Raw genomic sequence first — 14,643 nt, 5'->3', positions numbered from 1 at the left:
AGGACATGCATGGTGTGTACTCACTGATATGTAGACATTAGCCAAAAAGTTCAGAACACTCATGACACAACTCACAGAAGGTAGGAAACTTAACAAGAAGGAATGTCGAAGAGTAGATATCTGAAACTCACTTAGAAGGGGAACAAAATAATCATGGGAGGCAGAGGGAGGGAGGAAGCTGGGTGGTAGAGGAAAGGAGGAGGGGAAAAGGAGGGGCAGAATCAGGTATGCAGAGAGACAGAAGACATACCCAGAAGGCCAGGAGAGTGAATAAAGTATGCGGCAGTGGAAGTTAGAGAGCAGTGGGATTCTCTAGAAAGTCCCAGAGATCTGGGGTGTGAGAAGCTACCATGACTCAATGGGGATGACATTAGTGGAAATGCCCAACAATGGGTAGATGAAACCCAGAATTATTCCTGTCTAAGGGAAGTACAGGGATGAGTATGGTGCAGAGACTGAAAGAAAGACCACCCAGTGACTGGCCCATCTTGGGATCCATCTCATGCATATACACCAAATCCTGACACTATTACTGAGGCCATATTATATGTGAGGACAGGAGCCTGGCATGGCTGTCCTCTGAGGGGCTCTATTACAACTGACTGAGACAAATGCAGACCCCTCAGAGTTCCCAGAGACTAAGTCAAAAATCAAGGAGCATACATGGGCTAGACTGTGGCCCCAGGCACATTTGTAGCAGAAGAAAGTATATGGCATCAATGGGAGAAGATGTGCTTAATCCTGTGGAAGTCTGATGCGCCAGGGAAAAGGGATGCTGGTAGGGTAAGGTGGGGGTAGGTGGCTGGATAGGAGAGCACCCTCTCCAAGGCATGGGTAGGGAGGATGGGGTGAAGAGCTCAGGAAGGGGACAGAGAAGGGGACAACTTTTGGAATATAAATAAATAAAATAATTTAACTAAAAAAAGAAATAACACAAAGGTATTTGTATGTGTTTCCATTAAGACTAATTATCTAAACATTCATTATCTGACACTAGCTCCATGGGTTCATTAAAAGTTTCAAACAACAATTTTTATGTCTAAGCATGGTTTTGTCAAGAGTCAAATTATTTGCCTAGTGTCACATTAGTATTAAAGTTTTGTACAGATAAATTCAGTCAGTATTTTGTCTTCTGTCCTTGTACCTACAATAAATTGTTCATTCCCATTTGGCCTTTAATTATCAAATAATGGTTTTCCAACAGGCCTAAAAGGAATGTTTTCTCTGATTGTAAATATGTCTGCTTTCTATCTTAATGCAATTAGCCCTTGGCACCTAAATATTTGAAGAGCCCTAATTATAGCCGTTTTTGTATAGGGCTCAATAATTACTAAATTTGGGAATTCTAAAGAATCATTACTAGGAATTTAAAAAATCATCTAGCTGGGGCTGGAACCTCACTGATCCGAGCACACAGCTCCCTGTTCCTAAACCCCATGGGAGAGAGAGCTCATTGCCCAGACAGGTGGGCACTCTTGAGACTGCAGAGCAAGAGAGATCGCCAGTACTGCCCACCCTTGCCCACATCCCTGGCCCAAGAGGAAACTGTATAGGGCCTCTGGGAACAGGAAGATAGACGCACTCAACGCTACGATCCAGACACCGCCCAGATATGAAGGGACCTGGTTAAAGAGCTCCCTGCACCCAAATCCCGTGGGCGGGAGAGCTAGACCTTCAGAGGGGCAGACACGCCTGGGAAGTCAGAGGAGACTACCCTCTGCCATATTTCTGACTCTAGAGGAAAACGCCCTGCGCTATCTGGGCCCCCTGTGCACAGGGTCCTGAGCGAAGGCGGGGCAGGCACTTCTGGTTGCTGCCCTCACAGAGTGTTGAAATCCAGCTCTGAGGAACAATTTCAGGCCTGAGACCAGAGGTAAGACCAACTTTTCTGCTCCAAGTGACCTGCCTGGTGGACTCAGGACACATGCCCACAGGAACACGTGAAGAGCAGTAGACAGGAATGACTACACGCCCAAAAGCAGAACACTCTGTTCCCATAACTGACTGAAAGAACAGGAAAACAGGTCTACAGCACTCCTGACACACAGGTCTGTAGGACGGTCTAACCACTTTCATAAATAGCAGAACAAGGTAAGACCAGAAACAATGTGATGGCAAGAGGCAGGCACAGGAGCCCAAGCAACAGAAACCAAGACTACATGGCATCATCGGAGCCCAATTCTCCCACCAAAGCAAACACTGAATATCCAAACACACCAGAAAAGCAAGATCTAGATTTAAAATCACATTTGATCATGATGGAGGACTTCAAGAAAGACATAAAGAACTCCCTTAGAAAAATGCAGGAAAATACAAATAAACAAGCAAAAGCCTATAGAGAGGAAATGCAAAAATCCCTGAAAGAAATACAGGAAAACACAATCAAACAGGTGAAGGAATTAAAAATGGAAATAGAAGCAATAAAGAAAGCAAAAAGGGAGAAAACCCTGGATATAGAAGACCAAAGGAAGAGACAAGGAGCTGTAGATATATTCATCACCAACAGAATGCAAGAGATAGAAGAGAGAATCTCAGGAGCAGAAAATTCCATAGAAGTCATCGACACAACTGTCAAAGATAATGTAAAACAGAAAAAGATACTGGCCCAAAACATACAGGAAATCCAGGACACAATGAGAAGATCAAACCTAAGGATAATAGGTATAGAAGAGAGTGAAGACTCCCAACTCAAAGGACCACTAAATATCTTCAACAAAATCATAGAAGAAAACTTCCCTAACCTAAAGAAAGAGATGCCCATAAACATACAAGAAGCCAACAGAACTCCAAATAGATTGGAACAGGAAAGAAACTTCTCCTGTCACATAATAGTCAAAACACCAAACGCAGAAAACAAAGAAAAAATATTAAAAGCAGTAAGGGAAAAAGGTCAAGTAACATATAAAGGCAGACCTATCAGAATCACACAAGACTTCTCACCAGAGACTATGAAAGTCAGAAGATCCTGGACAGATGTCATACAGACCCAAAGAGAACACAAATGCCAGCCCAGGTTACTGTATCCTGCAAAATTCTCAATTAACATAGATGGAGAAACCAAGACATTCCATGACAAAACCAAATTTACTCAATATCTTTCTACAAATCTAGCCCTACAAAGGATAATAAATGGTAAAGCCCAACATAAGGAGGCAAGCTACACCCTAGAAAAAACAAGAAACTAATCATCTTTGCAACAAAACAAAGAGAAGAAAAGCACACAAACATAATCTCACATACAAATATGAATATAACAGGAAGCAATAATCACTATTTCTTAATATCTCTCAATATCAATGGACTCAATTCCCCAATAAAAAGACACAGATTAACAAACTGGATATGAAATGAGGACCCAGCATTTTGCTGCCTACAGCGAACACACCTAAGAGACAAAGACAGACACTACCTCAGAGTGAAAGGCTGGAAAACAACTTTCCAAGCAAAATGGTCTGAAGAAGCAAGCTGGAGTAGCCATTTTAATATCGAATAATATCGATTTTCAACTAAAAGTCATCAAAAGAGATAAGGAAGGACACTTCATATTCAAAGGAAAAATCCACCAAGATGATCTCTCAACCCTAAATATCTATGCTCCAAATACAAGGGCACCTACATACATAAAAGAAACCTTACTAAAGCTCAAAGCACACATTGCACCTCACACAATAATAGTAGGAGATTTCAACACCCCACTCTCATCAATGGACAGATCATGGAAACAGAAATTAAACAGAGACATAGAAAGACTAAGAAGAGTCATGAACCAAATGGATTTAACAGATATTTACAGAACATTCTATCCTAAAACCAAAGGATATACCTTCTTCTCACCACCTCATGGTACTTTCTCCAAAATTGACCATATAATCGGTCATAAAACAGGCCTCAACAGATACAGAAAGATAGAAATAATCCCATGCGTCCTACCAGACCATCACAGGCTAAAGCTGGTCTTCAATAACAATAAGGAAAGAAAGCCCACATATACATGGAACTTGAACAATGCTCTACTCAAAGATAACCTGGTCAAGGAAGAAATAAAGAAAGAAATTAAAGACTTCTTAGAATTTAATGAAAATGAAAGTACAACATTCCCAAACTTATGGGACACAATGAAAGCTGTGCTAAGAGGAAAACTCATAGCTCTGAGTGCCTGCAGAAAGAAACAGGAGACAGCATATATCAGCAGCTTGACAGCACACCTAAAAGCTCTAGGACAAAAAGAAGCAAAAACACCAAAGAGGAATAGAAGGCAGGAAATAATCAAACTCAGAGCTGAAATCAACCAAGTAGAAACAAAAAGAACTATACAAAGATCAACAGAACCACAAGCTGGTTCTTTGAGAAAATCAACAAAATAGATAAACCCTTAGCCATACTAACCAGAGGACACAGAGAGTGTGTCCAAATTAACAAAATCAGAAATGAAAAGGGAGACCTAACAACAGAGTCAGAGAAAATTCAAAAAATCATCAGATCCTACTACAAAAGCCTATATTCAACAAACCTTGAAAATCTGCAGGAAATGGACAATTTCCTAGACAGACACCAGGTACCAAAGTAAAATCAGGAACAGATAAACCATTTAAACAACCCCATAACTCCTAACGAAATAGAAGCAGTCATTAAAGGTCTCCCAACCAAAAAGAGCCCAGGTCCAGATGGGTTTAGTGCAGAATTCTATCAGACCTTCATAGAAGACCTCATACCAATACTATCCAAACTATTCCACAAAATTGAAACAGATGGATCACTACCGAATTCCTTCTATGAAGCCACAATTACTCATACCTAAACCACACAAAGACCCAACAAAGAAAGAGAACTTCAGACCAATTTCCCTTATGAATATCGATGCAAAGATACTCAATAAAATTCTTGCAAACCGAATCCAAGGGCACATCAAAACAATCATCCACCATGATCAAGTAGGCTTCATCCCAGGCATGCAGGGTGTGGTTTAATATATGGAAAACCATCAACATAATCCACTATATAAACAAACTGAAAGATAAAAACCACATGACCATTTCATTAGATGCTGAGAAAGCATTCGACAAAATTTAACACCCCTTCATGATAAAAGCCCTGGAAAGAACAGGAATTCAAGGCCCATACCTAAACATAGTAAAACCCATATACAGCAAACCAGTAGCTAATATTAAACTAAATGGAGAGAAACTTGAAGCAATTCCACTAAAATCAAGGACTAGACAAGGCTGCCCACTCTCTCCCTATTTATTCAATATAATTCTCAAAGTCCTAGCCAGAGCAATCAGACAACAAAAGATCAAAGGAATACAGATTGGAAAGAACGAAGTCAAAATATCACTACTTGTAGATGATATGATAGTATATTTAAGTGATCCCAAAAGTTCCACCAGAGAACTACTGAACCTGATAAACACCTTCAGCAAAGTGACTGAGTATAAAATTAACTCAAATAAATCAGTAGCCTTCCTCTACATAAAAGAGAAACAAGCCGAGAAAGAAATTAGGGAAATGACACCCTTCATAGTAGTCCCAAATAATATAAAATACCTTGGTGTGACTCTAACCAAGCAAGTGAAAGATCTGTATGATAAGAACTTCAAACCTCTGAAGAAAGAAATTGAAGAACATCTCAGAAGATGGAAAGATCTCCAATGCTCATGGATTGGCAGGATTAATATAGTAAAAATGGCCATTTTACCAAAAGCGATCTACAGATTCAATGCAATCCCCATCAAAATTCTAACCCAACCCTTCAGAGAGTTAGACAGAACAATTTGCAAATTCATCTGGAATAACAAAAAACCCAGGATAGCTAAAACTATCCTCAAAAATAAAAAGACTTCCAGGGGAATCACTATCCCTGAACTCAAGCAGTATTACAGAGCAATAGTGATAAAAACTGCATGGTATTGGCACAGAGACAGACAGATAGACCAATGGAACAGAATTGAAGACCCAGAAATGAACCCACACACCTATGGTCACTTGATTTTCGACAAAGGAGCCAAAACCATCCAGTGGAAAAAAGATAGCATTTTCAGCAAATGGTGCTGGTTCAACTGGAGGTCAGCATGTACAAGAATGCAGATCGATCCATGCTTATCACCCTGTACAAAGTTTAAGTGCAAGTGGATCAAGGACCTCCACATCAAACCAGATACACTCTAACTAATAGAAGAAAAAGTGGGGAAGAATCTCGAATGTGGAAAGCCGCAATACCATTCGCCATCACAAGATGGCGCTGGCTTCCACTGCGCCCCACATGGAAAGCCGGGATAGCATTTGCCATTACAAGATGGTGCTGGCTTCTGCCGCGCCAGCCCGACTTCCTTTCAGGAAGTTAATTGTGTGCGCATGTGCAAGAGTGTCTTCATGCCAGGTCTTTGCCCACTCCGGGGTGTGCCTATGAGATCATGGGTAAGTGACCAATCAGGTGTGGATGCGCCGCGCTAGGGTGTATATAAGCCACGCCATGCTGGGGCCCCAGGTTCTCCTCTTCAAGATGTAATAAACTCTTTGCTGCAGAAGGATCCTGGTGTCCGCCCGTGCGTTCCTGCTGGCGAGACGATAGCGCAGGACATATGGTGCCAAAACCCAGAAAAAACGCTTCACCATTGCCGGCACCAAGGAGAGCCTCCACTCGTGGAGAGGATTCAGAACTGCAGTGTCTAGGGTAAGCTCTGAGAGGATGTTTGGTCTTGATCTTTCTCGTCTCTCTCCCCCATTAGAAGATGCGGCGGAAGCTTTTGTTATCGTTTTAGCAGCCCTCATTTTTTCTCTTTTGGTTTTTGATTTTGCGGCCACTGCTAGGCACCATCAGAAGTCGTGCCTAGAAGATGGGAAATGCCGCCCGACAGTGATAGCAGGACAGGGAGTGCTAGGGGAGTTACAAGACAGCATGTCAGAAACAGAGCAGGATAAAAGATTAAAGCGCTCAAAGAGAAAAGGTGCAAGTAAGAAAACAGACCCTTCCAAAGACTTCAGATCTGAGGAAGCGAGAGATAGGGGAAAAAACACCCCGGGAGAGAAACAAGGAAAGGAGGAGAAAACCCCGAAAAAAAAGCCTTTATCCGGTAAAGGAGTTAGAGCTTTTGGGGCTTGATTGTTCAGAAACAGACGAGCTTAGCCCCTCTGAAGAAGAGGATTTAGAAGATGAGGCAGCTCGCTATGAAGAAGAAAGATATGGGCCTAGGTGGAGAGCCACTGTGAAGAAACCGAAAGTTATGGATCCTTTGTGGGCAAGGCTGGTAATTTTGTTTAAACTTCACAGAGTCATACTGATCAGATTTGATAGAGGTAGACCGCCTGAAAATTTATTCAGGTGAATCAAACAAAAGATATCTCAATTCTAAACTTTTGTCTTCAGAGTTGTAGTGTTTCACTTCCATACCATTTGTGAATGTCAGTCGTGCTGCTCAGATATCCCGTAATATATCTCAGTATCTTACAGGAATTTGGTTTCAACACATTGATGGACTAGTCCAGGAATTGAGACAATCCATCGTCCATATCAACTCCACTCGAGTGGACGGTCACCGTGGAAGTGGTGGGAAAGGGGAAATCCTACCTCTCTGCTGACTCCTATTGGAATCTGGGTCCCTTTGCTGGGACACCATCTAGTTTTTCCCCTCTATGTCTATTGTCTGTCCTTGGTACACCAAGCTGTCCATGTATGTCAGTTTATGTCTGTGGTTTTTGTTTCTTGTTGCTTAAATGTTTTATGTTTCATGTTCAAAAGAGAAAATGGTAAAAAACTTTATCTGCTGGTCGTTCACACCTTGATTTGGTTTTAACTCATTTCAAAAAAGGAACAAATGAATAAAAAGCAGTTTCAATCGGCCCTTGGAGCCCTGTACCTGTAGCCAGGTGTCTAGGTCAGCTGGAGAAGCTGCCCAGGGGTGAGCGTCTGCATGAGCTGATTATTAGACTCAACAGGTGACAAGGTGCTTCTCTTAAAATCATAGCTAAAAAGGTAAAAATGGTGCTTGGCCTAAATATTAAAGATATGTGTAGCCACTTCAATTTTGTTTCTCATTGGTTTTAAATGTATAAATATGCTCTACATGCCTTGGTTATAGACTATTGGCTTTTAAGTTATTAGATATGGTTAGAAAGGTATAACATTGGTAACAGAAAGTTGGCTTAAAACTGGTAATTTGGATAAAGTCATTCTAGACAACATGTGGCATGAGCCAACCTAGGGAAACAGGTCTAAATTGAGATAATATTTTTATGGAATTCTTACTCTAGAAACCAGGCTTCTAAAAGAATTTAGGACAATGTCTCTTTGTTGAGGTACTGGAGACTACACCATCGTGCGTTCATATGTAGGAATTGGCAGTCAAACTTTGTAACATGAAGGATAGACTCGGTGTTTTGGAGACTGGATTTTGGAGACTAGATCGTTTGTTGGAGGTTGAGTTTTGCTTTCCAAAGTTGTGGTTTGCCCTGAAGTTATCTGTATTTTAATGCTAATGCACCCTGAGATTCCACCTCACATCAGTCAGAATGGCTAAGATCAAAAACTCAGGTGACAACAGATGCTGGCGAGGATGTGGAGAAAGAGGAACACTCCTCCATTGTTGGTGGGATTGCAGACTGGTACAACCATTCTGGAAATCAGTCTGGAGGATCCTCAGAAAATTGGACATTGAACTGCCTGAGGATCCAGCTATACCTCTCTTGGGCATATACCCAAAAGATGCCCCAACATATAACAAAGACACATGCTCCACTATGTTCATCGCAGCCTTATTTATAATAGCCAGAAGCTGGAAAGAACCCAGATGCCCTTCAACAGAGGAATGGATACAGAAAATGTGGTACATCTACACAATGGAACTACTTAGCTATCAAAAACAATGACTTTATGAAATTCATAGGTAAATGGATGGAACTGGAAAATATCATCCTGAGTGAGGTAACCCAATCACAGAAAGACATACATGGTATGCACTCATTGATAAGTGGATATTAGACCAAATGCTCGAATTCCCTTAGATGCACAGAACACATGAAACTCAAGAAGGATGACCAAAATGTGAATGCTTCGTTCCTTCTTTAAAAGGGGAACAAGAATACCCTTGGAGGGAATAGGGAGGCAAAGTTTAGGACAGAGGCAGAAGGAACACCCATTCAGAGCCTGCCCCACATGTGGCCTATACATATACAGCCACCAAACTGATAAGATGGATGAAGCAAAGAAGTGCAGGCTGACAGGAGCCGGATGTAGATCTCTCCTGAGAGACACAGCCAGAATTCGGCAAATACAGAGGAGAATGCCAGCAGCAAACCACTGAACTGAGAATGGGACCCCCGTTGAAGGATTCAGAGAAAGGACTGAAAGAGCTTGAAGGGGCTTGAGACCCCATATGAACAACAATGCCAAGCAACCAGAGCTTCCAGGGACTAAGCCACTACCCAAAGACTATACATGGACTGACCCTGGGCTCCAACCTCATAGGTAGCAATGAATATCCTAGTAAGATCACCAGTGGAAGGGGAAGCCCTTGGTCCTGCTAAGACTGAATCCCCAGTGAACATAATTGTTGGGGGGAGGGTGGCAATGGGAGGAGGATTGGGAGGGGAACTTCCATATAGAAGGAGAGGGGGAGTGGTTAGGGGGATGTTGACCTGGAAACCGGGAAAGGGACTAACAATCGAAATGTAAATAAGAAATACCCAAGTTAATAAAGATGGAAAAAGAAAGAAAGAAAAAAAGAACAAAAAAGGGAAGGTGTTCATTGTAATTATTATATAATCTCACAGAACTCAAGCTATAACACTGGATAAAGGATTTTCCTTTTTCCTCAGGAAGATAATTTATCTCACACTCAGCATTACTCATCCTCCTCTAATATTTGCAGGGTTGAGGCATCCTGGTGTATCCCCCCTACACTTTGGCAAACGTTTTGTTGGTTTTTTCGGCCCATGTTTAAGCTGTCATACTGGTAAAATGTTTAAGATTCTAGTGGTCAAGGAGGGTTAATGTGAGGTTGCGATGTCATTAAAGCATAATAAAGAAAATAACAATCATATTTAACCTCAGAAAATAAGGCAAACATTAACATTGAATGGAAAAACGTGTGACTCAGCTCCAGAGTCACAGGCCTGAAAAACTCAGGACATGCTGAATCTTCAGAAAATGCAACAATGTTGGTTTGGAAGGAAAAAATAAACTAAGGACCTTGATTGGGCCTGCGTGAAATTTGTATCTCTGGTTTTTTCATGGAAGACATGAATAGAGCCATGAAAGGTTTCCCCTTGCCTAAGCCCCCATATGTAGACTCCCATGGGAACTGTCTTCCATAAAAGTTGTCACACAGGAACTGGATATCTCTATTTTCTGTGTCTACTTGGTCAAAAACTGTAGAGTACTGCATGCCTTGGGAAACTGCACTGGCCACAAGGGACACTTGATCTTAAATCACCCTTGACTACCAGGATATAATGAGCTTTTATACTTATCCAGTCGAAACAAGACTCCCCTCAGTTGAAGCCCTGGTAAGAATTCACTGTATTAGTAAGAAATTTCTCAATAGTGGTAGTATTTTACCTAGAAGCCAAACTACCTTTTGAACTATGCTCATCCCCTATTTAGCTGCCTACCATAAGTATCACGGTCTTAGGCGATTACAGTCAGAAGTTGGTCTTCCACTATAAGTCAGTAAAATGGCCCTGGATTGAGGGTTACATGATTATCATTACCAATGAACCAACAAACCCCTCTAATGGGGATGATATCACCTCAGTGCTCAGAGACCATTCATACAGAAGGTTAAATTTTTAGATGAAGAAGGTCCAGAAGCCTCAGAAACAAAACCACTGACACTTGGTCCAGAGGCAAAGCCCAAGGCCTCTCAGTATGCCACAGCCTAATCCTGACATAGACAATGGTACAGGACCATCACACATCATCTGGACCACAAAATAAAGTGCCATTCACAGTGCATTCCGTTTTTCTAGGTGGTAGAGACACTGTGGAGTCTGCCTTTTAGAGACCATCAAATGGATAAGCTGCCACAGCAGAAAAGAATGAAAAACAAAAAACCCTACCTCCCTCCTTTCCCATACCCTAGTATATAAAATACCATAAAAGTCTTGCTGAAGGCAGGGAACAATGGAAAAAGTGATCCTGTAGTCCAGATCATTCAGGCCTTAATTTTCTCAATCTTGAGTTGAGAGTTTTATGAGAGTACAGAAATCTTTGATCAGCTTGTCCACAGACTGCGGCCAGTAGTGCCCTTAGGTACACTTTTCTTGGGGTTTAGTAGCATGAGGAGTCTAACTTCTAAGGCTTGAGACATGGCTTCATTTGGAGAATCAAAGTCAATATATTCTGATTTGAATGGTTGTAAAAAAAAATTACTTACCTTGAAATAGTAAAATATAGAAAAATATACCCAGCATCTCAGCTCCTCCTGGACACCTGATCTTCCTATGTGTTGACCAGCTATGAGTTCTTTCCAGGGCCAATGTATTTAATTTAATTTAATTCCATTTACTCATCAGTTGCTATCTACATAGTTGCCCTCCAATGGTCTTATCTGCTCTCACATAATATTAGAACACTTTACTAACTAAAATACCCATCTCACATCTGTGATCCCTGAAATATAACTTTACTAACTGGGTTCTTATTTAGGGCTATGTTTATATGTGTCCTACATCATAGACCAATCTTTGTTCTTTTTTTTATAACTTTGGAGGGGCAAGTAGTGTATTTGTTCTCCTATATCGTGTGTGTGTGTGTGTGTATGTGTGTGTGTGTATGTGTGTATGACACACTTTGTCGTGTCTTCTGTATCTTTTAAGCATTTGCTTCCTCTTTAGGGGGAAACAACAGAATTTATGAACCCTACCAATTTTATGGGCTTTCTGAACTTCATCTCCAAACATGGATTACAGTTAGATCCCGCGCTAACCAATTGTCTACTGTGATCAGGAAGCATCAAGCCCGGGAGAGACGACTTGAAGTGGAAAGTGGTTGATGGAAGGCTTACTAAAATGTGACTCCAGCATGTGTCCAGGTGTCCTTGAGCAGGTTGGAGTGAAATATCTCCAATTTGAAAATGAGTCGCGTATTTTAGGATATATAGGTTTGCTAGGTAAGGCCATGAAGGCTGAAGAACCTAAAAAACAAAAACAAAAACAAAAAAAACCCTATTTGCCGATTATATACAGCTTTCTATCACCACATGAAAGTCTCTGCTTCTGGTAATGTTCACCCTCAGAGTAAACACGGTCTTCTGCTCCTTGATGCTGCACATGCACAATCGAAACCAAACACCTAGTCTGCCTAATAAACTACGGGCTTTCCACAACCAAGAAGTAGTACGGGCTGTAGTTCATTTGCAGAAACCTTGTCTGTCATGTAGCTCATTCGTAAACTCAATGCTCAGCTCTCTTATTTATATTTATAAATGAAAGAAAGTGGGGCAGGGGGGGAGCAAAGAAGAAAGAAATCTAAATGAAAGGAAATATCGGGAGAGAAAATGCATAGGAAATAACGATAAAATGTAAAGGAAGTGAAGTGAGTAGGGTGGAAGGAAAGACGAAGCAATGGAGTAAGGCAACAGGAAGGAAGGACAGACAACCAAGATGTATTTAGTTCAGGTTCTTTCACTTCCACATTAGTGTATGTATCAACAATTAGTGAGAAAAGAGGCACCGAGTTTGCAAGGAAAGACATACAGGCTGGAGGAGCCGGTCACCGTGCAGACATGGCCACGTCCAAGGACCATACCGCACACAACCAGTCCTGCAAAAGACACAGAAATGGCACCGAGAAACCCCGGTCACAAAGGTACGAATCTCATAAGGGTTTGATCCCAAGTTGTTGAGAAACACGCGCATTGCCAAGTAGCGCAACTAGAAAGGCCTGGAGAAGATGCAGGCCAACAACGCCAAGGCAGTGAGTGCATGCGCAGAGGCCATCAATGCCCTTGTGAAGCCTCAGGCTGTCAAGTCCAAGATGCCAAAGGGCTCCAGCCGCAAACTCAGCCGTCCGGCTTTCAGCGCTCACCCCAAGCTTGGGAAGAGGATTCGAAGCTACATGGCCAAGGGTCGTAGGCTCAGCCAACCAAAGCCCAAGATTCAAACCAAGGCAGAGGCCAAAGTTCCAGCTAAGGCCCAGGCTTCGGCTCCAGGTCAGGCTCCCAAAGGTGCCCAGGCCACTGTGAAGACCCCGTAGACAAGGCTCCTGCCAGTGTGAAGACAGACGACTGCTGTGACACACCTACCTACACACTATTTGCAGATGAGCAGTGTCCTGTGCTGTTTTTACAAATAAACTTGAGGCAAGGTCTGTTAAAAACAAATACAGGCTGTTTTGTATGGGCAAAAAAGGTAGGATTTTATAATATTATTATTTAATCTAAACTCAGAAGACAGGATACTATTGTGTTGTGAATTGTTACCTTCCCTTGGAAAGACTGTTTCTCCCACTCTCGGGATGCCTGAGTCTCTTATAGATCTTTGTGCAGGGCTGAGACGTCCTGGCGATTCCTCGTACATCTACAGCCGCGTCTGTCAGCTCATGTTAGACTGTCGCACCGGTAAGATTTCATCAGAATGGATAGAGCAATCAGAGATGAATGGGAGGGTTTGGAGACCACAGAAGATGGGAGAAGTGACATAATCATATCATGCTCTCGCAAAGTAAAGCAAAACAAGCACTTGGAGAAAGAACGCTGCGTTCTCAACTGCATGGGCGAAGACCATGATAGCCAGCACATGTTGTGCTTTCAGGAATGAGTAGTGGGTGGATTTGGAGAGCAAATGAACATCTAGAGACATCGACTGGGGCTCTATGGAATTTGGATGTCTCCTTTTTTTAATGCTAAAAAGTGCAGGGCAGGAAGAGATCCCAGGAAAGTCCCACTTTTGCCTAAGCATCTTATGTAGACTCTCAGGCCACATCTACTTTTGCTTCATTGTGGTTTAGACTTTTCTTTCTCTTTTTTTTCTTAATCAAGATTTCTGGAACCCTGTGTGCCTTAGAAGGTATGATGAACACTAGGCTCCAAAAATTGTAAACTGCCTTGGACCTCCAAGGTGGAAGAACCCTTTACCCTCTCCTGGAGAACGCAGACTCCACCTAATTGAAGCACCAACAGGAAAATTAAAGGAAAGTACTGGGTTCATTAGTCTGACAACTCTCCTAGTAGTATTTAAACTAGTAAGCTTTTATGAGGGTCACTCACTGGGTCCTCTGTTAAACAAATCTCTCACCATTTTCCTACTTATCACAAGACTCCCAGGTCGCCAAAAACAGTATCTTAAGCAATTATGGCCATAAATAATTCTCCCGACCGGAGTCATCTGAACGGTGTTGGTGTTGAAATGTGTATAGAATTCTCCTCTCCAACTAACTGAGAAACTGCTCTAGAGTGAATGGCACCTACTCGGTCCCAGACAATATACATAGAGTAAGCGGAAGAGAACCCCATTCTTGTGTAGCAGAGAGTGCAGAATAAACTGGGCCCCGAAGCAGAGCTAAGACCCCTCCGTAGGAAGATCTGTACAAGGAGAATGGTGTAGGACAGGTACATTTAGACCACATTTTCAAGAGTGCAGTCATTTTTCCCAGGTGGTACTGACACAATGGATCCAGACTTTTCAGGATCATCATAAAGAATAAGGTGA

The 14,643-nt window shown here is 42.0% G+C and overlaps 1 pseudogene; it reads left to right on the top strand.

Annotated features, from left to right (window-relative positions):
• Positions 1-12,886: 12,886 nt before the first annotated feature.
• LOC134482570 (large ribosomal subunit protein eL29-like) lies at positions 12,887-13,189 on the top strand (annotated as a pseudogene).
• Positions 13,190-14,643: the final 1,454 nt, after the last annotated feature.

This window comes from Rattus norvegicus, chromosome 1, assembly GCF_021556685.1.
Source record: "Rattus norvegicus strain SHRSP/BbbUtx chromosome 1, alternate assembly SHRSP_T2T, whole genome shotgun sequence".
NCBI lineage: Eukaryota > Metazoa > Chordata > Mammalia > Rodentia > Muridae > Rattus > Rattus norvegicus.
This window is presented reverse-complemented; position numbering and strand designations above follow the sequence as displayed.